Consider the following 21505-nt stretch of genomic DNA (forward strand, 5'->3'; position numbering starts at 1 on the left):
GGACTTCTGTCCCCCAGTTAACCAGCTCTAATTATGATAAGTCACACATTTGCCTATGGCTATGGCTCTTTTTGTTGCTGTTGTTGCTATTGTTTTCTTCTGTGTGTTCCCAAAAAGACAAGTGATGGAGATGCATATGGAAGGTTTTTTGAGTTGAGAATAACAAAGTTAAGCATTTGTTTCTGGTAAGTTGCATCATGCCATATATTATTCAAGCTGAGAATTTCCCCTGATGACAACTGCATTTCCAGGTCATAAAAACATTCAAGAGAAGCACTCCCAACAAAGAATTGTTTGTTTGGTTGTTTTCTTGTCTGAAAGCACTTTCTTCCACACTATCTTTTATATCTTGGCAACTTATCCCAGCAATTACTAATGTTCCATCTCTCTCTGTGGTTCTCACCTCCTTTCCCCCCATCATATGACAAAGTGATGGACTACAGGAACTCTCAGCCCTTTATCATCTTGGGGCCCCTTTAAACACATAAGAATTATGGGGGAGCCCAAAATCTTTGTGTAAGTAGACTACATCAATCAATATTTAACATACTAGGATTTAAAGCAGGGAATTTTTTAAATTAGGTCGAGTAGATCCTATGACATGTTAACCTATAAAACATCTTTTTGGAAAATAACCATCTTCTAAAACAAATTTAAAAATTAGTGAGAAATGCCTTTAATTTTACAAATCTCTTTAATGTCTGGCTTGATGGGAGACGAGCGTCTCACATCTGTTTTTGTATTTGATCTACTGTGATATGTTGTTTAAGTTGGAGTATATGAAGAAGATTCAGCCTCACAGAAATCTATAGTTGGGAAAAGGAGGGATACATTAATAGCCTTTGCAGAGAATTTCCCAGAGTCATCCATGATGCTCTACCAAACTTCATAGGTTATAGTTCCTTGAAGGTGCAACCCAGAAGCCCTACAACAAAATTTTTGCATCCTGTTAGATGGACATCCATGGGCCATCTTGCTCTCTGGATGTCACTTTGACTCACATATGACTTTATAAAAGCACTCTTTGGTCACTTGGAAATATTAGTTCACTGGCTTATTTCAGATTCTACAAGTGTGGACACATTACTTGTACAACATCAAAAAAATCATGTTCATTAGTATCATCGCCAGGAAATCCTTATATTATAAGATGCTATTAAGCATAGTGGTAAACACTTGTTATCCAAAATTCCAATTTTTGATTGACAGCTAACATTCTATCATTGGACACAAATACTTTCAGGAGTTTTTCTTCAGCTAGTAGGCTTACTTCTTTTATCTTCAAGAAAATGTCTACCAGCTTCCCAAGCCTGTATAACCATAATTTGTCTACCATTCTTTCAAATAAAAATGGTAAGGGATGAAAGAAAAAAAGAAAAAGTGGCTAGTTCAGCTTGCAACTCAAACAACTACACAAGTACTTTTCCTAGAGGTAAACTTCATACCTCAGCATGCAGCAGGAATGTTTTCTTGACTACTTCCTGTTTGGTCAAAGAGAATAGTAGAAAGCCACTTACTCAAGGGCCAAATTTTAATAAAATAATTTTCACTGTATCATCAAGAACATTCTTTAAACTGTATTGTTTTTTATTATTTTTTATGGTGGGTGTGCAATGGTGAAAAATGCAAGGACTATGGGTACAGGTTAGGGCCACTGCCCTGATCTATGTTAAAGCAGCTGTGGTTTTACCCACCATTGTTTTTGTACCTTTGATACAAAGTCAATGTGATGAAAGAGGCAAATGATATGTTATATTATGGTAAGTTTGACTCTGAAGACTCCCTGAAGGTCTCAGGGACTCCCAGAGGTCTATACATCTGGGAATCACTGGTCTAGATCAATGCTGGGGTCCCTTCCAAGCCCACCATTTTATGCTGTGGACATTTGCCTTTTAATCTGCTGCTATGTGTGACTCATGATTCTAAGGGTGCTGTGGATCTCATTCCCTCTCTTCTGTGTATGCTTCTTCAAACCTAATTTACCAGAAGCCTTCTTGCTCTACTTGCTTTAAGTCAACTATTTTCTCTTTTCTTGTCATGTCTATTTCTCCTTTCTCAAAGAATGACTCCTCTCTGGACTTGCTTCCATAATCTCTTTGTGATAAATTAACTCATTCATCCATCAGTGAGATGTAATAAAATCCTATCATATGACTGCCACTATTTTTGTCAACAGACACAGGGATAGGACACAGAGCTCTTCTTCTACAGGAGATTCTTCATCTCCCAGCAGAAATGTACATGCAAACATAGGATCACAATGGAGAGCTTCAAGACTGGTTATACCAGTGTGTCCCAGAAAGAACAAGTGCCATTAAAATGGTAGACAACAGGGGGTGAGAAGCTGTATGCCTGATTTTGCCACATGACATGCCAGAACATTGACTATAACTAGGTGGTGTGTATCCTGCCTAGTAACTGTATGTAACAAAGTGAACAAGATATAGAGGGATTTTTCAGCTCATTCATCCCTCATTTAGGGAAATGAAAAAAAGAGTCCCTAAGTATAACAGAACCCACAATCACTAACAGTAATTCTCAACCCCAGAAGTATGTTAGAACTACACATTGTGCTCTGCTTAAGTATCCTATTTAAATATCCTGAACCCTTCTCCGTGATTTAGATTTAATTGTCCTGGGGCAAAGATTTTTTAAAAGCTCCCACAATGTTTGTAATAATACAAACTCAAGGTTGAGACCCACTCTACAGTGAGTGAGACTCAGATAAAACTTTTATTTGTTGAGGAAATGTTAGCTGATGTTACAAGCAAACTCAGCAAAACACCTCCTGGGTAGGCAGGTGTTATCCTCCAAGTACTGATTCAGATATGCATGCTCCTTGCATCTTGTGGTTCCACCATCTTTAATGCATGGAAAAGGAAAGAGCTTGGTGATGACACATGGGTGGTCTTAACCGTCCAGGCAGGAGCAGCACCCACCTGCTCCACCAACACTCTACTGGCCCCAACTCAGTCACTAGATCCTATGTAACTGCAAGAATGCTGGGAAATTTGGTTTAGCTGTGTACCTGAAAGGAAAAGGAAAAGGAAGCTTGGTCAGTGACCAGTGTCTGCCACAGAGATGATCACATCCTAACAACTTAAAGAATATAGTTGTCTTCCACATACTCATTGCAAGGAATAAATAAAAATGAAAGTGAAAGGAGCCTATAGTCTTTAAAAGACCAAAGGACAGATAAACCAATCATAGTGGATGTATCTTTTTTAGATATGGGATTTAAAAAAAAAAAACAAAAAATTATGACATTTACTGACAATTAGAAGTTTGAATGCTGATGAGCTATTTGATCCACCTTCATTGAAATATTTACAAATAAAGGAGCACCTGGGGGGCTTGGTAGATGAAGTGTCTGCCTTTGGCTCAGGTCATGATCCCAGGGTCCTGGGATTGAGTCCCATATTGGGCTCCTTGCTTGGTGGGGAGCCTGCTTCTTCCTCTCCTTCCCTCTGCCTGCCACTCCTCCTACATGAACTCTCTCTCTCTCTCTCTCTCAAATAATTAAATAAAATCTTTTTAAAAATCTTTATAGATAAAATAATACAATGTCTGGGCTATGCTTCAAAAATAATATGGGGGGAGAAGGAGGATACAGATGAAAAAAATTGGCCATGAGTTGGTAATTGCTGATATTGAATAATGAGTATACTGGTGTGTCTCTATTTATGGATGACTGAAAATTTCCATAACATAAGTCTCTGTAAGAAAAAGAATACAGCTATAAATCACACTGCTGTGTTCAGATCCCCCACCCCTGACCCAAGGGAACAGTGTCTGTGCTGTTCTCTCTGCCTCTCTTCTAAAGAAATTCCTATTTCTGCCTCTCTTTTCTAAAGAAATTCCTATTGTTTCATGAACTTTGAAACTAAGTCTCAGTCTTTACTTCCCTTTCCCCAGCTTATGGTCACTGACTCTCCAATTTCTGTTGGAGGTGTTACTTATTCAGCACTGTCTGCAGGATGCACACTGTACCCAGGAACCCTGCAGCTCCCTGCTTCTCTCCTCTGAGCCGTCCACATGAGTAAAGACAAACAAGCATCCTTCAGTGAAGGATGTCTACCCAAAGTCCCTCTTAGTAGAAAGAATCATTTCCTGCTTGAAAAATAGAAACAAAACAAAACAAAAAAAAAACCCAAATACATACCAGTATTTCCTTCATATCATGTATAAACACACCTCAAGAGCAGAGCTTGAAGGAAAGACTGTGCATCACTTTGTAGTTCAAGTTGAAGAAGAGAAGAGAAGGCTTTATGTGTACAATGATAAAATCCCAGCCCTGTTTCTCCTCCTCACTGAAATCACCACATTAGTCAATGCAGTCTTCTATGGGTTTTCTTAATTCCTGAGATGAACCTTTAACAACTCTCCCTCGGGGGCTCTTTCCTCAAAAAGTCAGTGGATGGACCCATGTTCCAGCTCCTCCTCTATTTAAATAAAGGCTCAAAAACCACAAGTCACACCTGGTTCTTCACATCTACTTACTCTGCGTGGCCAGAGTCTCACCAAAACACAAGCTTTCTTCTCTATCCCAAGATCTTCCCATCTTCCACACCTTCAGGGGCACATCTTTCTGCAGGATGAAAATGAATTTTCTTTAATGGCTTTTAGTTCCCCACCCTCCCAAACACTGAACATGATCCCTCTGGTTCCCTTCAACCTAATCATACCTTCCTTACTTCTCCCCAGAGGGATGTGTTCTACCATCTCTTTCTCCAGTTCATCAGCTCTTGGGTTCTGGAGCCCTTTCTCCAACTGGGGCAATTGGACAAGAAGCAGAGCGGATTGCCTCTATGTGTCGCAGACAGCTAGTTATTCCCCCTACTTTGGAATGATGATGCTCATGCATTCTTCAGCCTTACCTCCTTGTACACCGAGGTTATCATAAGCAAAGTATAGCCTGTGCTTACATAGAGTAGCGTTAAAGGGGAAACAGCGCCACCTAGAGATAGTGGCAGAAACAATCTTTGCCAATTGAATCCATCTATCCAACCAGGAGTTTTGTGGAAGATGACCCATATTTAAGTAACCAATTTATTTTTTCCGACATGTCCAGAGAAACCTATAGACAAGATTTCTCCAAATGGTGGTCCCATAATTTCCCCTTTACCCATATTCAAACAGACTCAAACATGTCCCCCATCCAACATACCCTCCATTCCTGTCCATCATGATGTAACAAACTGCAGCACCCATGTGTTTAAGCCAGGACCCAGAAGCCATCTTTGATTCTTCCTTTGTCCTCTTTTCCACAATCAATCACTCATCAACTACAATCACTTTAACTTCTAAATTATATCTGTACTTTTTCCACCTCTCTCTGCATCTCCACAGTGTAATCTAACTTCTTACCATCACTCTGAACACTCCCATAGCCTCTGCTTAGTCTCTCAACCTCTCTTGTTCTCTTGCAGTCTAATCAACCTAGTAGTCACAGACCCTCAAAAAGCACAGATCAGGTCATTAGGTGCTTTATATTTGCCATCCTCTGTAATTTTCACAGTAATGTAAAGCACCAAGTTTTTAAATGTTTTTTTTAAAGATTTTATTTATATATTTATCAGAGAGAGAGATAGCAAGCACAGGCAGAGAAAGTGCTAGGCAGAGGCAGAGGGAGAAGCAGGCTTCCTGCCAAACTAGGAGCCGGATGTGGGACTCGATCCCAGGACACTGGGATCATGACCTGAGCCGAAGGCAGCCACCTAACCAACTGAGCAACCCAGGCATCCCTGTAAAGCACCAAGTTTTGACCAATATTTCTCTCTTGTTCTTCTCAGCCTGGATCTCATTTCTGATGCGGTGCCCATTTTCTCCATGTTCAGATCTTGAAGTCATGTATCTTTCTCCAACCTCTTTCTTTGTTCCAGGATCTTAACAGCCTGCACAGGCTGGAGAGGTGGGGTGAGGTTGCGTGTTAGAGTAGCTGAAGTTAGTTTACTACCTTCTGAACCACTACCTGACAGACATCAGAGAATTAGCAGTAGGAGACCAAAAGGAAGCATGGCTGTGTTTCCCTCCCTAAACAATTCTGAATCAGAATTCCTATCAGGATGCCTGACACTGTAGTTCTTCAATAAACATGAGCTGGATTCATACATGAACTAATAAATGATTGAACAAATGAATAGGGGGGAAAAACCCACCTGCTGATTGTCCTACTTAGAGCAAAGGACTGTTCACATCTCAGAGTCTATAGGTCCTCATTAGCATTTAGCCATAAAATATATGTTGGAAATACTGAATGTCCCCAAGCAGAGCAAAAGCCATGTAACGTGTCCAAGTCTTCCAAGAGTGTCACCAATGACAAATGTCTTCCCCAAATTATCCAGACCCCCAAGAGCTGGGTTATCATGAAAGCTCACCATAGCTACGGGTCCTGTCTCTGAACCTAAGTGTCAAAATAAAAAGCACCCTATTCTAAAACCAACAGAACAAAGACCTACTTCTCCTGCCGAACTGGAATCATCAGAGAAGAGATTCACAATAATAATAACTTATTTCATACAGAGTAATTAATAGTCTCAAAGCATTATACACATGGCAAAATGCCCATCTCAAAGGGAGAAGAGCATATGGTAACACTAAACACATTCATAACAAAGAAGCAAAGAATAAACAGAAGGCTTTGGTTCCTAACACCTGTATATTTGGACTGCCCCCTATGGTAGTCTAATTTTAATTTGGGACAGGTTTTGTAAGATAGGCCCATCTCTGAACAAGGTCAAGCTCTGCTAATGCCTATTGTTAGGACACAGGCTTTCACCTCTTCCTTCCTTCCTTCCTCTCTCCCTTCCTCTCCCCCTCCCTCCCCTCCCTTTCCTACCCTACCCATGGCTAGAATGTGTCCAATCAACTCAGTGTTCGCCAAACTAATACTTACCAATGTAAAGTGCCATTTTATAAATGAAAGATACAAGTGACAAATGGATATATTAGAAAATGTACTACCCTACTAGTTATGAAAGAAATGAAAATTGTAAACTAAGAGGTACCACTTCATATCTGCTAAGAGAGTGGAACAAAAGAAGAATAACACAAAATTCTGCCAACATCGCAGTGAACCTCCCTCACACACAGGAATATGTTTGACAAACCATTTCAAGAGCTATAAAAATATCAATACCCAATAATCTCACACACACTTGGGAATATGTTCAGCTTAAATAAAGCAGAAACAAGTAAAATATTACATACATGAAGAAAAATGCTTAAATATTCAGCGTGGGAGAATGGTTAAAAGTAGTGCAAATGGACTTTGTCATAGCCATTAAAAGTTCACAAGACTTTTTACATAATTGTTGATAACAAGTCAAAAGACTAAACTGCCAGAAGAAAACCTAGATATAAAAGGACCATCTATGCTCAGGTGTCATAACTCGGGGACACTTAACCATAATTAGAGGGTGTGGGGGTCAACGCACTCAGGAAAGAACCTGTCAGAGGCAGGAAAAAGATTCCTTCCCAGCAGCACCAGCAGCTACAGTTCTCTGAGAGAGAATGGGATGAAGGACAATTAAGGGCATTTGGGAAGCAAACTTCCACTCGGTGACACTAGCACCTATTTTTGGTCTTGTTCTGTAAAAGGGCATTGCAACGAACTGACCAAAATTAGGTAGAGAACAAACATTTGCATGGAAAAACAATTTAAATGGAAAAAGGGTCACAAACAGCCTCAAATACCTCCCAAAATAGCAGACGATAAAAGAAGCATTTGTGTCCCATTTCTTCCCCTCCTCAACCCCCACCCCCACCCCTTTCAGAATGAGACAAACTCCAGCAGGAAGTGAGTGGAATAACTCAAGGGAGCAAGAGAAAGGGGATGGCAGGGGGCACACAGGTCCAGGAGGCTGAAAGCTGCAAACACAAGTAACTGCATCTTGGGAGGACCTCTTCTCGCCCCAGAGCATCATGTGATTTTCTGCTTGAGAATCGGGTCTTTCCAGTTCGCAAAGAAGTGTGCTCTTTTATGGTGAGCTTTGCAGGCCAATGTCCTACAATTCCCCAACTCATTAATCAAATGTAATGGCAACATGTTGTCAGGAGGCCTTTCTGGGAGTCTACATTTTATTCCAGTAATTAAAAAGATGTGTTTTGGATTCTCCTTTTTTCTCTTTCACTGAATGGATTCCCTCCCTCTGAGCTTTCGATACAGGAAATAAATCACAGATCAGCATGGACCATTATCTCCGAAGGTGTAGGGGAAACAACATACTGTTTCCTCGCCCTCCCTGGTTTCTGTGCCGTCAGTGTCTGGCAGATCTTTTGCAAATGAAGTCAGGGAGAAGTTGCAGTTTAAAAAGTGATTCCTCACTTCGGCCTTTGGTTCCTTCAATCGATTAGTCATTCTTCAGTGGGGGTGTTTCTCCCTTGTGCTGCCGGAACCTTCTAATCAGTAAATAGCCACCGATAGAGAGAATGAATTCATGTAAATATCACTGTGCCTGGGACTTTCAGTCTTCTTGGAATGAAGGCAAGGAGGGGATGAGACAGACCGGGGCCACTAGTAAGGAGTCAAGTCTATGAATGAACCTGGTGTGAAGGACACAGGATTCCACGAAAAAAGCAATGGAAACACCAATCACGTTGGGATTAAAACAAAAACCCAAAAGACCAGCGGCACTGACTGCACAGAAGAGTGGGGTGAGAAGGTAGTCTTACTAGATTGGTAATTGTCATATTTCAGAAGATGGTATTTCACCCATCATCTAACCCAATGTATGCATAAGTTACAGGACCTACATTTGTCGATGGTGCAAAATAAATTGGCAAAAGGACTCCCTGGTAGAAATCCTTAGGTTCATTTTTCCTAAACTATGTTTGGCTGAAAACGGAAACTGTAAAGAAGCATGGCCACGTTCACATGTTCAGGTGCGTTGGGTCGCCCGAGCTGGATGTCATGCGGAGGCCTTGAGATGCATTCCATAAGTGCATTAATGCAGCACTCCTGGACTGTGGCTGGCAATCGGACCTTACACTCCCAGACCTCCCAGGGGTTAATGAGAAATGGGAATTCTCGGCCGCACCCTGACCTCCTGAATTAGAACCTCCGGGGCCTGGACCTAGGCATCTGAGAATTCACAAGCCCTCCCAGTTCTTGTTGCGAGCTGAGTCTGGGGTGTACCAGCAAGCAAAGCATGATTCACAAGCCCAACCCCACTCTCAAAAAATCGGAATTACGTCCAATTTTGCAAGACATCTAACTCTGCTCACACAGCCTGGGGTTCCTCCTTAGACTGTGTGTGTGTCCATGGGTTTCAAAGTCATCCCGGCTCTGCACCATGGCGAGGGAAGGACCACATTTCGCCCAGATTTTGGAAGTTAATTCCTAAACACCGGAATGGCAGAAGGGTTCTTGCAGAGGGAGACCCTAACTCTCCATCCCTTACTCTGCTACCTTCCTTGGAGGGAAGCAAAGCTCCAGGCACAGAGTCACCTCGAAGTGGATTCTGCAAAGGAGGCAGTGCGGGAAAGCAGAGGAAAAGTTATCTGAGTTCCTGCACTAGAGCCACGGACTGGGGTGGGGGAGCCTGACTTCGTGGGCTACGTCAGCAGGCAGCAAGCTCAACCTAGCTTCTCAGAACTTCCATTTCTTCCGACATCAGATGAGCCAGCCGATTCATGCCCTGCAGTGTCTTTTCCAGACTTCACACTCTAACTGAGCCTCGGCCAAGCCACGCTGTGAATCTTGGTGTCTTCTTTCTCTCTTTCTCCCAGCATCGTTAACTCACCTGCACATAGGGGTCAAGGAAATGCCTTGTAGGGCCACTGGGCAGACTAAGGGAAACCATCAACGTTATCTCCCCAGATCACGTCTGGTAGCTGGTGCAAAAAGAATAAATATTAGTGTCAGTCTCTTCTACCTTTTTGTGCACAGGGGGTGATCACAAGAGGTACACACAAAGTGTGGTATATACATGGCATCAAGTCCCTGCCATGGGAAAATGAGCTAAAAGACCTCTGGGGCTTCCTCCATCCCCCAATTCCACAAGCACAGCTTTTCAACATGATGCATGAATTGCAAACCTGTGTCCATACTTGCTTTTACATCAGCACATGTTATAATTAAATAGAAAGTGATTAGCAGCAGGCTGAACAACCTTCACGTGGTTTAAAGGGCAAAGCTGAAAAACCAATTGATCTCTGTAAGCTGCCAGCTGGGTTCAGCTATCCGGGTGGTATGAATTAAAATGATATTGCACATTTTGATCTAATGACGAAAGAAGTGAAATCCCCCTTGGAGGGGGTTGGGGGGTGCTTTGAAGGAAAACATGGAAATGGTGAAGAATATTTCTGCTCCGTTAGGAAGAAGGTGGTTCAGATCCGTCCTTAGGAGGCTGAGGTCTGTGTAGGGTCTTAACAGTCTTTATTAAATATTTCCTAAGATTGCTAAGTTCCGCACACTTGACCATGACTTTTGACCAATGCACCAGGTGGGAAGGGCTGCCTCTTTTGGCTGGTGTACCAAGTCCAATGGATCCTCCTGGATTAGGAAAAATGAAGACATCCAAGTTTTATTTATTCTAGGTTAAAATCAATATCAATAGAAAGCAGCAGTCCTATTCTAGGTCAGAGCTACATGCATTGCTGGGGTGCAGAGCTAACTCTGCACCAGGGCCTATGAGAAACCCCTAGGGAGGTGATATTGGGAGAACTGTTAGGGTGACCAAGTGTCTCCATGTGCCTGGGACTGGCCTGGTTTTAGCGTTGTAAGCCCCATGTTGGGAAATTCCGCAAGCCCAGAAGACCAGGAGAGCAGGTCATCCAAGACACACATGGATGTTTGGTCCAAGAACAAAGCCTCACAGGGACCCATGTACAGGCCTACCTTGGAGATATTGCAGTTCCGTCCCAGAGCACTGCCATCAAGAGAATATCACCATAAAGCAAGTGAAAGGAATTTTTTTATTTCCTCATGCATGTGAAAGTGATGTTTCCACCATACTATTGTCTAGGCAAGTGTGCAAGAGCATGGTGTCCAACTGTTGGGCACTGTTCCTACCTTGAAATATACTCTGTTGCCTACAACATGCTAACCATGGTCTGCGCTTCTAGAGAGCCGTGATTACTATTCACAGATGACCGTAACCAACAAGATCATAACGAAAACGTTGGAAATAGTGAAATCATTACCAAACGGTGCCACGGAGACATTCGGTGAGCAAGTACTATTGGAAAATGGGCACCAAAAGTCCTGCTGAGGTTGCGTCTTATAAAACAAAACAAAACAACAACAACAAAAACAAACAAAAAGCAAAAACAAAACAGAGTATGTGCAACATGGAGGAGAGCAGGGAGCGGGGTTTGCCTGTGTATCAAAATGTCTCTCTTCTGGCATTGCCATCTCATGGGCAGCATCCCCTGGGCTCCTTTCTCAATACTCAGATTTGGAACCCTATTAGGGAACTACAGAGAATAAGGAAAAACGAAGCACACCGTCTCCTTGTGGAGACACTGGCCACACTGTTTAGGAGTCTCCGGAAGTGTGGGATATCACAAGGGATTCTGCCTTCAGTGGGCTCAGGTCACGTGGGGCTGGGGCTTTGCGGCATCTCATGACCCAGCAACAGTTACCCAAGAGGGACAGGGAGACAGGGCGGCCAGAAGACAGAGGTTGCCCCAGGCTGAGACAGCCTGGCCTCAGGGAGATGCAGCAGCAAAGGGCAGAGAAGCCAAGGCTCCCACAAGCAATCAATGGGGAGTAGGCTGCTGGAACTCTGCCTATAGAGGTGTGGGCAGGAACCAAGAATATGTTTTCTTTTTTTTTTTTTTTAAGATTTTATTTATTTACTTGCCAGAGAGAGAGAGAGAGCACACGAGCGGGGTTGGGATAGGGGCAGAGGGAGAAGCAGGCTCCCCACTGAGCAGGAAGCCTGATGCAGGACTCTATCTCGTGTCCCTGGGATCATGACCTGAGCTAAAGGCAGCCCCTTAATGACTGAGCCACCAACGGGCCCCGAAAACAGTTTACTCTTTTAAAAAATTATTTTAATTCACTTCTAATGATAAATACTATGCAAACTATAGAGAGCCAGAAAAAGAGGGGGGGAAACTGCCTTATAATTACCAGATATACATATCATTTTTCAGCTCAGAATGAGGAAAACCTGGTTTGTTCTTTTTTGAGAGAGAGAGCACACGAGCGGGGGGAGGGGCAGAGGAAGAGAGAGAAGCAGACTCCCTGCTGAGCAAGGAGACCTATGTGGGACTCAATCCCAGGACCCAAGGATCATGACCTGAGCCGAGGGCAGACAGAAGGCCAACTGACTGAGCCACCCAGGCACCCGAGAAAAACCTGGTTCCAGCCAGCTGTTTTGTTAATCCTTGGGTTATGTGGTGCCCTAACTAAGGCTTTTTTCAGTTTTGACAATGTCTGTCCAAGGTTACTTTTCAGTTATCAAACCAAATCTGAGAACATGGGATCCAGAGAGACGGCAAAGATCCAGTTTCCCTGCCTGGAGGAAGATTCACCATCATCATCGTCATAATCACTATTACTGATATTTAACAGAGATCACTACTGTACACGCAACTCATGCCCTAAGAGGGTGGTAAGGTCATTTGTTCAAGGTCACCCCAGCAGGTGTTTGGAACACAGATCGGAAAGAAGGTTTGGATGATAGCAGTGGTTACCGTTTTCCAGTGCCTTCACTAAGCAAATTCTAGCAACTACACACCTCACTCACATTCCTGTATCTTCTGGGAGAAAACATTTCCATTGCCCAAACCTGACTCATCCGCATTTCCTGGGGTGAAGAGTTACTGCACACTTCTTACTGCCCATCCCTCTCTTGCCCCTTCCTGTGTTCTGAAATAAAAGTACAATCTGGGAGCACCTGGGTGGCTCAGTGGGTTAAGCATCTGACTCTTGACCTCAGCTCAGGTCTTGATCTCAGGGTTGTGAGTTTAAGCTTCATACTGGGCTCCACACTGGGTATGGAGCCTACTCAAAAAAAAAAAAAAAAAAAAAAAAAAAAAAATGTACAACCTGATCATCTGCACTTATCTTTAGTTTTCGAGGCCTTCATATTACCTTTAAGAAGAATCACCAGCATGAAACAAGAGAGAAATTAGCAACATACAAAATAGCAGAAAGGGAGGCCCAATTCTAAAGATGCACTCGGGTTCTTCCCAAGCCACTAACTGTGCAACCCTACAAAAATCACTTAACACTTCTGATCCTCCATCTCCCCGCTGTAGAAGAATGGACCCTAAGAAGGGCACCTTGATGGCTCAGTCAGTTAAGCCTCTGCCTTCAGCTCAGGTCATGATCCCAGGGTCCTGGAATCGAGTCCCATATTGGGTTTCCTGCTCAGCAGGGAGCCTGCTTCTCCCTCTGCCTGCTGCTCCCCTGCTTGTGCTCGCTCGCTTCCAAATAAATAAATAAAATCTTAAAAAAAAAAAAAAGAATGGACCCTAAGAAAAAGAGAAGCAAAATAAAGGTACAGAAGTGTGTTCAGTGTAAAATGAGGAAGAGAAGGGAGAGCAAGAAGAGGGGGGAGAGGAGAGGTTGGATGGGAAGGAGGGAGAGACCACGAAAGGAAGGAAGGAAGTAGGGAGCTCAAAAATTCAGAATTCAGGTAAATTCATGTGAAATACAGAGAATGATGGGCTCTGGAGAGTGGGGAAGAGTTCCTAAATCTAGAGCTCTCATGTCCCCGTAGGAAAGGTCAGGCCAGAGGACAGAGTGACTGTCCCAGCTCTGGGAATGATTCTGTTCAGGGGAGCGAAGCACAGCCCTGTCTCCTGCCTCCCTGCCCTCCCCCACCCCCTACCCCCCATCCCCATCCCATCCCCATCCCCCGTACCCTCTGCCACACGTTTCTCTTTTATTTCACCAAAAATTTGGTGTTGGAACAGACTTCAAGCAATCTTTGACCCAAATAACACTTCCTGAAAAAGGGGTCTTTGTTAGGCTAGAAAATCCTACCCAGGGAGTCTGTTGCCATAACACATTTTGACCTAAAATATGTAAATTTTTTTGAAAACCGATTAGAGCTCCTTCTTACTTCAAAAAAGAAAGGAAGGTAGAGAGAGGGACAGAGATGGAAGCCCTAATACCTAACTAAATCCAGCCTAAATACCTAACACCTTCTCAGCTTCAGAGAATGGGCTGGGGGCCAAGCTCAAGCCCGGCGGGGTCCTGTGACCTATGGAATGAAGGTGCTGGCTGCCTTAGTGAGTGCAGGGTCCTGCTTCAGCTCAGAGCAGGAGGAGCAGGAGGAGAGACACACAAGACCAGGGCCAAAGACCGGAGCCTGCAGATCCATTCGGCAAAGAGAAAACACTGTCCTTTAGGGTAAAAAGAGAGAAAAGATAGAACTTTGTTTCTGGGAACAGCTTGACCCAAAGATCATCTTCTAGTGGACAGGTAATGCATGGAGGCGGCCTATACCGGTTACACATAATATGCAGACAATGAGCACCTTGGTGGCTTAGTCAGTTTAGCATCTGCCTTCAGCTCTGGTCACGATCCCAGGCTCCCGGGATGGAGCCCCGTGTCTGCCTACTTGTGCTCGGCTTCTCACTCTCTCTGTCAAATAAGCAAATAAAAATTAATAGAATGAAATGCCAGTGAATAATAGCTAAAGCCTTATGTAGTACAGTAAAATTATTTATGGTTTAGGTTTTCAGAAAACTCACGTCGTGTCTTTTGAGTTTCTCCCAGAGCTTCTCAAAGGAATGTCTCCCTCAGGGCTTGCTTCTGAGAAGTTTGTTCATTGAGCATCCGTGAAACCTCTGCATGGAACTGGCATCCCAAGCTCCCAAAGAAGCCACATAATTCTGCTCTCATGCCTATATAACTCTTCTTTCACAATTCCATCCTCATTCCTCCCTTGAAGATATGTTTGAGAGAGAGAGATGTGAGCTTGGGGGTGGAGAGGTACAGCACCGAAGGAGAGGGAGAGAGAGAGAATCTCAAGCAGACTCCCCACTGAGCTGACTTGGGGCTTGATCCCACCACCCTAAGATCATGACCTGAGCTGAAATCAAAAGTCAGATGCCTAGCCAACTAAGCCACCCAGGCACCCATTTGTTTTTTCTAAAATTATCCCACCATAGTTAATAGAAGCCATTCCATATACAAACATCTAAATCCTCAAAAGTAGGACAATCCATGGTCTGTCTTTTTGAGACACGCATTTCCCCAGCCACACAGTACATTTCTATTGTCAAGCAAAGCAGCTCCTATAAGAAAATAAATCCCAGATTTCAGATGAATTCCTGCATTTTATCTGAAATTACCATATGTAACATATGTAAGTGTCGGTTTCTTTATAAAGTTAATGTTCCTCCTAAACAAAGAAGAGGAAAGAAAAAGATCTGGAAAGACATTAGCCGGTACATCTGTGTCTGGGAATTATTTCTGAGTTTTGCAACTGGTTTTATCATGCAAAGATTTTACCAGGTCCTTATCCAAGCGCGTTTCTTTCTATTCTGTAGAGAAGAGTACGTTTCCTCCTTAAAGATGCAATCCGACTTCAGTGGGAGCTGCCCTCAACTCACGTCCTACCCTGCCTTTCCTTTAACATTCTTTCTAGCTCTCTGAGAATACACAAGGATGGAATAAATACCCTGTGGACCAACATTATTGTAGGAAAATAGTTGGAAAATGATTGCTTCAGATAGTTCAGGAGGCAGAAGGAGAAGACTTTGTATTATGGGAACTGCTTTTCATTTCTCACTCTACAGGACATTCTTTTGATCAATATACTGACCTTTGACACTTTTTTCCCCTAACCCGGCTAAAATAAGGCATCTCCTGCCTCCTCTCCCCTTCTCTGCAACCCAGTCGGATAAAATCTCAAGCTGGGCTACTGCCCAAGGAGTCCTTAGTTAATTGCATGTAATAATGTCACAGCCTACTTTCAAATGCTAGAGCCGATTCTCCTATCCTTGTAATACAATATGACTGAGGGCCCCCACTGTCCCAGTAGCCCTCTGAGTGGTTCTTCTCCCATCTGAGAATCTTATGATACCAGAGCACTTTGCTGAGCAGTGGTGATCTTTAAATGCAATGCAGGACACAAGGCTAAATTAGTAATAGCGGCTGCTGACAGTACTCCCTGGCCAGCTCTTTGCCAAGGGACTGCATTGCTAAACCAGTGACACTTCTCACTGAGACATTAAATTTAAATAAATGATCAGCTCTGTCAACAGGCCACCAGCATGTTCATCCTCCCTAGCAAGAAGGCTTCTATGCTTCTATCGCAATGCAAACTTCAAAAAGAAAAAAAGAGAGAGAGAGAGAAAGTCATCTGGGACCAGAGACTATTTTTTAGAATTTCTTGGAGTGTTGGACTGTCTTGGGAGATTTTTCCTTTGTTTTAAGAGTTAGAGTGCTTTCCAGCAGACTGGAAAATTTCTTTAGTTAGTGCAAACCTGGAGCCAGAACACTGGAGCCCATCTTAGTACACATCATACTAAGCAAAGCCATCTCTAGACACTGAGGAGGGTTTTGATTTGGATCTGTATTTTTGGCTGGGAAACAAAAGGAAATCTATTTATCTTCAAGTGCTTTGATTCTTTTTTCTTTTTATGACCTAAGCAAAAACCTAATAATCCTAAATCATTCTGGCAAATAACTAGTAGCATCCTGAGGTCAGAAGGGACACAAACTCTCTTCAATCACTCAAAAGTGTATTACTTAAATAGTATTATCTCTTTGCAAGAGGGGATTATTACCGCAACCTGGAGGAAGCCATTTAATTTTCGTGGGCAAGGGCCTCTTGGCCTGCAATTCAGGGACACTGCCAGTAGGTGGTGGTGGTTCCAGGAACTCATCAAGTGTGGTCCACACGCATTTAGAACTGCCTGGACCATCTCATTGAGAATGCAGATTCCCAGGCCCTGTGTCTACACAGTCAGACTCTCCAGAGGAAGAAAGTGAGAAACTGCCTTTTTAATAGGCCCCCGGGTAATTTTTTTTTTCACTTCAAAGTTTCGGAACTACTTACTCAAACAGTTTTTTCCATCACTGGTTAACAGGGCCTCCCACTAGCTGGTCTTTCCCCTTAATTGTGCTCTTGCAGATCAATCTTGTGATGAAAAGGACAGAAAAATTAACCAGTTCTAAGGAGCATATCAAAATGTGAAAAACACAGCACTGGAGACTAGTGCTCTGCTCCCTCACTCAGGCAACCCCTCCTCCAGTCCCACCCCCACCCTCCAGGAAGACTGCTCTTTTGTGATGTGGCCTTCTGAACCTGAGTAGAGCTGCTCAAGAGCCAGATAGGCCCAGCGTCCCTGGGTTGAGTATTTGACTCTGGGCAAGTGATGCAGCATGCCCAAGCCTCTATGTTCTCATCCATATTGTGGAGTCCGTAAGAGCACCTACCTGATTGGATGAAATGAGACTCTGTCTAAAAATTCTTCAACACTCGATGACTATAGTTAGGCTAGTCATCATTGACAGCCCTTTCAATTTTTAGGTCAAAAATCCTTTTCTCCAGGGGTCAATAGCATATAGTCAGTTGCCTGGCTACCAGAAGCCGGAAACTTTCACTCATTTACCAAAAAACAAAAACAGAACAAAAATGACTAGCCTGGGGGTGCCTGGGTGGCTCAGTGGGTTAAAGCCTCTGCTTTCAGCTCAGGTCATGATCCCAGGGCCCTGGGATCAAGCCCCACATCGGGCTCTCTGCAAGTCAGGGAGCCTGCTTCCTCCTCTCTCTCTCTCTCTGCCTGCCTCTCTGCCTACTTGTGATCTCTGTCAAATAAATGGATAAAATCTTAAAAAAAAAAAAAAATGGCTAGCCTGTTACAACTGACTCAAAGAGCAGGGAACAGCTTACTGCCTTTAGAGCCTCTCTGCTATAATGTTTGCTATTGACTAAAGGTTCGTCATGTCTACCTGCCACTGACTCACATAGGTTGGTCAAATTAAGTCAAATAAAGACATTTCCATGTCTGTTTTGTCTGCCTCTGGGAGCACTTCTCCAGAAGCTTATGTATATCCACGGCATCAAAAAGTGATCTGAAGGGATTTACCATCTCTATAGTCTATCGAGTACCTCCAAAGTCACTCCAAATAAAATAAAAGAGAAAATCCTGTGCTTGTTGTCCCAACAGTTTTAAGATCTGTCCTGAAGCCCTCCCGTCCAACAGGCATGGCTCCTCCAAATCCCTTCTATGTAGACGTTCTGGACTTTCCACTGCCTTCAAGAAATCCGTGCATTCTAGTTATCAACTGATTCATGGAGATGCTCCCTGGCATTGGATACAGTGTCTTCACAATTGTTTTCTAATATGCAAAAAAGGAAACAGTCATCCAGGTGTTCATCAGATTAATGGAGCACTCCCACATGTTAGGCACAGACAAGGCAGGGAGGACTCCAAGATCAGTCCCATGCAGTCCTAAGCCCTTCTAGGAACATGCATTTTAGTGATTAGTCGTATGATACAGAAGTATCTTAGAAATAAAACAGAGCAAACCATGTGACAATACCACAGACTCAGCCCCTGCAAGAACTTAACAAACATTTGGGATGCCTGGGTAACTCAGTGGTTTAAAGCTTCTGCCTTCAGCTTAGGTCATGATCCCAGGGTGCTGGGAGCTGGGATCAAGCCCAACATTGGGTTCTCTACTCAGCGGGGAGCCTGCTTCCTCCTCTCTCTGCCTGACTCTCTGCCTATGTGTAATCTCTGTCAAATCAATAAATAAAATCTTTTTTGAAAAAATAACTTAACAAACACTTATTTCTTTACTTCTCAAAAAACACAGACCTCATGGGGCATCCAGTCGCTCCATCAGTAGAGCACGTAACTTAATCTCGGGGTCATGAGTTCAAACCCCACACTGGGCATACAACTTATTTGAAACAAACAAATGCACCAAAAAAGAGACTTCTTTCAGAGAAATCTGTTTCACTGAGATTCAGACTTATCAGGGTCTGAAGAGTTCTGAGATAGCTTCAACCACACTGTGACAGCAATTTCAGATCTCCAGAAAACTTGCCACAGGTTTCCAAAACTTCTGCCTGAATATTTTAAGAATCCAAATGTGAAAAACAAAAAACCAAAAGTCCATGAGTCACTAAACCTAGAAACAAATACCTGAATTAGAGAAACTAAGGCAAATAGACTCCAGAGGCTGTTTGCTCTAGGTGATCGGTTAGCCTTTGCATAGATCAGTACTGACTACTAGATTTGCAGACTCATGAGAAATGTCCTGTGCCATTCTCATTTCCATTCAATGTCATTCTCACAGCACTGGTGGAGAAACCAGGTGCCATAAGGTGCCCGGAGGTGACTCTGGTGACTCGGGGTCATCCAGAACAATCTCAGGTCTGACTGGAGGATGGGAGATGAAAGGAAGAATAGAGTCTCCTCCCCTCTTCGCAGAGTTGTATGGGCTTGGCCTTTGCATGTGACCCTGAGCAAGTTCACTCTCCAATCTTGCTTTCTCCTCTCTGAAGTGGGAAAGACATCACATCTTCCCCATGACATTGATGCTAGGTTGGAATGAGGCTGAGCACTGCCTGCCACACAACTTCTTGTTGAGTGCTCTCACAACAGCCCCACTGGTGTGTCCGCCATCATTGTAAAGAGGTTCCCCAAAATGGTCCCCTTTTGTCATCATCATCTCCATGCTTCACACTCAGGATTCCCTGAAAAGGGGAAAGAGCTAATTCTGAGGCTTTCTAAAGCTGATTTAAAAGTTTAATGGATAAAATTAGTAAGAAGGATAACTGGGCATTTGTCCTGTGCCTGTCACAGAGCTAAACCCTTTACCCAGTGCCTCATCCAGTCTTGCTCCCAACCATCGTAGGAGGAAGATCCTCTTACTATTCCTATTCTAGAGATTAGAAAATGAAGGACTGGAACATGAAGTCACTTATTTAATGGCCCCCAGCTAGGGGGGGTTATGTCCCAAGCGCACAGTAACCTATACAGAGAGAAGAAACACCATACCTCCTTGCTTCCCCCAAATCCATACCATCACATGCAGGACAAACCAAGAAGCTCAAAGTCTGGTAACTGAAGCCAGTAATTGTTGTTCTATGTAGGATCTATCCTCACCTCTCCTTTCCCCCAACAAAATGGCCTTGCCATCGTATCAGAAGATAGAGATGGTAACTACTAAAAAATAAAAGTCAGACACATTTTGAAAGGTAGTGTAAAATTATTTTAATTGTATCTCTTACTTTGAGTTTATGGGTAAAATCCTGGCCTCAGAATAATCCTCCATCATTAAAATTCCCCTGTCTCGTTTTTTTCTCTTTTGTATGGTATCAAAGACTGTAGATGATGATCTTTTTCAACAAAAGAAAGGCCCTTGGAAGAAACCAGCTATGGGTCTGTCCACAGCCTCGCTAAAGACAGTGTGTGTGGTGTGTGATGAAGAGAATATCTTGCCTCCTTGATGTGTATCCTTGGGTAGAGGAGCCCATCTGGGAGAGAGGCAGAGGCCCAGGACTGCCTGGAATGGGCAATGGCGTCAGAGCAGTAGCTGAATGGTCCTCATCCTGGCAGAGGAAATGCTGCAAAGAAGACTTTTTCATCACCTCATAGCAATGGACCCCACAGAGGGCCTGCCTCTAAAAAGAGGCAAGCTCATTCAGCCGGCAGCTACTGAAGGGAGAACGTTTGTTCTTAAGTTGAAATGTGAAACAAACGTCCACTCTTTCCTCTGAGACACAATAGAAAAGATGCTGCGATCTCCCTTTCCATGCATGTGGAGAAGAAGGGAAGCAAAGGGATGGATGTTTCTTCCAAGACCCACATAACCGTCAGTGTCAGGGACACAAAAAAATGTGGTTGCCTCTGACTGCCAGAATATCAGAATATTTGAAAGGTCACAAGGCAAAACATTTGCCTCCTATTTCATTCCTGGGAAGTTGAAAATAGAAAAATTAGTAAAACGGATTCCATCTCCATAGGATAAACAACGAATCTATTTTTCCTATTTAAATAAAAATGTGAATCAGTATTAAATTAAATTATTTAAATTCCCTACATGGATTGCCATGTGAATGGTCTATTTATAGGTACTATCCATGATAGAAAGTAATTACACGTATCTCAATAGGATGAGATTATTTATTTTAGGATCAGATGCTTCCAATGGCTGTCTGACCTACCACATATCTTAAATATAACAAGAAATTTTAGTAAGTCATTTATTTTCATATAATTGTTTATAAAGAATATTCACTATTTACTTAGTATGCACTAGATACTGTAATGGATACCAACCTTCTCTCATTCTGCTCTGAAATTTCTTGAAATTAAAAAGTGCTCAAAGTCAAATTATGTGGGGCACCTGAGTGTCTCAGTCAGTTAAGGGACTGCCTTCAGCTCAGGTCATGATCTGTCCTGGAATTGAGCCCTGTGTCGGGTTCCCTGCTCCCTCCCCCTTTGATCCTCCTTCCTGCTTCTGCTTTCTCTCTGTCTCAAATAAGTAAAAATATATTTTTTAAAAAGTTAAGTTATGGGGCACCTGGGTGACTCAGTGGGTTAAAGCCTCTGCCTTCAGCTCAGGTCATGGTCT

The 21505-nt window shown here is 43.1% G+C and overlaps 1 long non-coding RNA gene across 1 annotated transcript in view; it reads right to left on the minus strand.

Annotated features, from left to right (window-relative positions):
* Positions 1 to 2791: 2791 nt before the first annotated feature.
* The window catches only part of LOC309861808, a 120321-nt gene continuing 101607 nt past the window's right edge, over positions 2792 to 21505 (minus strand). The window contains exons 3-4 of the long non-coding RNA XR_014310212.1: positions 4501 to 4588; positions 2792 to 3028 (exon numbers count right to left, since the gene is read on the minus strand). This is a non-coding gene — a long non-coding RNA (uncharacterized lncRNA). The remainder of the gene's footprint in view (positions 3029 to 4500; positions 4589 to 21505) is intronic.

This window comes from Mustela nivalis, assembly GCF_964662115.1.
Source record: "Mustela nivalis genome assembly, chromosome: 3".
NCBI lineage: Eukaryota > Metazoa > Chordata > Mammalia > Carnivora > Mustelidae > Mustela > Mustela nivalis.